Below are 2500 nucleotides of genomic sequence, written 5' to 3'. Positions count from 1 at the left end.
GCGTGGGAGTCCACTACATCAAGCCAAACGTTCTCCAAGTGCTCTGGTGCATCACCACATGTACATGCACATCCCGCAGACTGAGCAGTTTGCTATGACGCTGATAGGCATGGCCTGTCAGCGTTGGGTTAACAAAGGTAAAGGAGGTACATGACAGAGAAAAGAAGAGATTCACCCATCTTTTTTTGGTAAACTTTCTGCGCATGTCAACCAAGAATATAGCAAAATAAGTGTGTGGAGTGGATACCTTGAAGAAAACTAAGACACTTTTCATCTATGGCAAAAGGTGCGCAAATCTAAAAGAAGGGAGATACAGGGAATATATAGATTGTGGTGTATAAAGCCCACAGGGTTAGGTTAGGTTGGTTTATTGGTTAGGAAGCATTTTACGATTACCACAGGGAATCTGGATCATGTGAAATCCTGTAGATTTTTTGCCTTGGTTCCCGTAGTTTTTCGAAAATTGGCGCGTCGGTCCGTTGACTTTCAAAGATGGCAGCAATGTCCGTAGAGTTTCATTTGCCAATTTTAAGCATTTTTTGTGCTTGTTTTACACATTTCTATTCTCTATTTTGATTATTTAAGCCTGTTTTACCCCGTAATTTCCCTGATCTACTTCATGCCCTCCCCTGCTATCGGGATTTATCAAATCACATCAAGATTGTTGGCTGGAGAATCTGACGGAGATTATCATCAGATTCGTTCTCATCACACGAGAACAAATCTGATGATATAAATATTGTAAGGGAAGACCCAATTGTCATAGGCGGAAAATTAACCCTTTTTTATTCCCCAGACCCTGTTAACTTTGCAATGATAAACACTACTAAAAGTGCATAACTCATTACTGTGATACGTCAAGTAGTTCATGTATTACTACGTGCTTGTGTAGTAATTATCAATACCTGCTTTTCCTAATTCATGTATTTATTGCATACTTTTTGTTTTGTTATACGTCTTTTACACGTTTTAGTACTTATTAAAAATAACTTTCTATGTATGCATATTTTCACCACTGGGATATTTGACAGCTCCGTCAAACCCCATCCTCAGATAAATGCTGCTGAAAAATGTTTTGGTTTCAGTGTTGCATCGATTTTGGGTCATTTATAAAACAATATAGTGGCTATGCAGAAGTAGTCTAGGGAATTGTTACTGTTAGCAATGCTCCCTCTAGAGGCTAAGTCCCAAAATCAGATTTTTAATTTCCTCTACCCAGTGATCCTAGGGGATGCAAAGGGATTTGGGGTAGAAAGGGGGGATGATGGAAGTGATTCATGAAAACATAAAAAAGTCACTTTTTCAAAAGCCTGAGTCAAACTTTGTCCAACAAACACAATAAAATAGCTCCCAAGTAAACAAGCGCAAAATGATATGCACAAAATGTCCGTTTTCAGAAAAGGTGAGCCAAGTTTTGAACACTGCAATTATGATAAAAAGTTTAGTTGCATGTAAGTAAACATTGTTATTTATTATAGAAAAGAAATTGTGACACACACTGTCAGTGTGGATGGTACAGATGCAGACCCAGTGAGTTTAGAATATGGTGAGACACAATATTGAAAACCAGAATCAGAGTGCCCTTGCAATTCCAAAATTCTGGTGTCAGTCTGCTCAATATTCTCTCTCTTTTACCATGGCCAAGTTTCACAGAAATGCCATCTAGACTCCATTTTAGTAAATGTTTGATCTGCATAGCCACTATACTGTTTTGAAAACGATCAAAACATTTCTCTCTGGGGCTTGTGAAGAAATGAAGGCAGAGATGTCAAAAATCCTGGTCATTAAAATGTGTATCTATGCACAGAAATTAGTTATTAAGAGTTGTAAGATACATAAACTTTACAAAGCACTCGTTGATAATTACAAAATAATCACTTTCATAAGAATGTAGTAATAGACAAACTAGTTGACATATCGCAGTAAGAATTAACATCATGGTAATTGTTTCCGAGAGCGACACTCCCTCTCAGAGACTAAGTTCCAAAATCCGATTTTTTGTTTGTTTCCTCTACCAAACAATCTCGGGGGATGCGTGGGGAACCGGGGGTTGAAGGGGGGGGGGGGATAATGGATGGCACTGGATGTCAATAGGAACCTGCAGAAATCAATTTATGAAACGTTAAAAATTCAATTTTTCGAAAACCTGGGCCAAATTTCTGTCCCGAAAAGCACAAAAAATCGGAAATTGACACGCCAACTTTCGAAAAACTCTCCGGGAATCAAACCCAATACTCGGTAAAAATCTACGGGATTTCACATAATCCAGATCCCCTGTGGTAATCGTACAATGCGTCCTAACCAATAAACCAACCTAACCTTAACCCTGTGGCTTTTATACACTACGATCTATATATCCCTAGCCAGGGGGCTACGCTCCCTAGACCCCCTCGTAATATACAAATCTAACCTAACATAACCTAACCTAGCCTAATTATGTGTGCCTAGCCAGGGGGCTACGCCCCCTGGACCCCCATAGTACTATATGCACGTAGCCAAG

The 2500-nt window shown here is 39.2% G+C and overlaps 1 protein-coding gene across 1 annotated transcript in view; it reads left to right on the top strand.

The window, feature by feature from the left end:
- Nucleotides 1-2500, top strand: part of LOC125034528 (proteasome subunit alpha type-7-like) — a 9634-nt gene that overhangs the window by 1037 nt on the left and 6097 nt on the right. The gene's annotated exons all lie outside the window — the stretch shown is intronic.

The sequence above is a fragment of the Penaeus chinensis genome, chromosome 18 (assembly GCF_019202785.1).
Source record: "Penaeus chinensis breed Huanghai No. 1 chromosome 18, ASM1920278v2, whole genome shotgun sequence".
Classification (NCBI taxonomy): Eukaryota; Metazoa; Arthropoda; class Malacostraca; order Decapoda; family Penaeidae; genus Penaeus; species Penaeus chinensis.
Note: the sequence above shows the minus strand (reverse complement) of the source record. Positions and strands in the feature narration are given on the sequence as shown.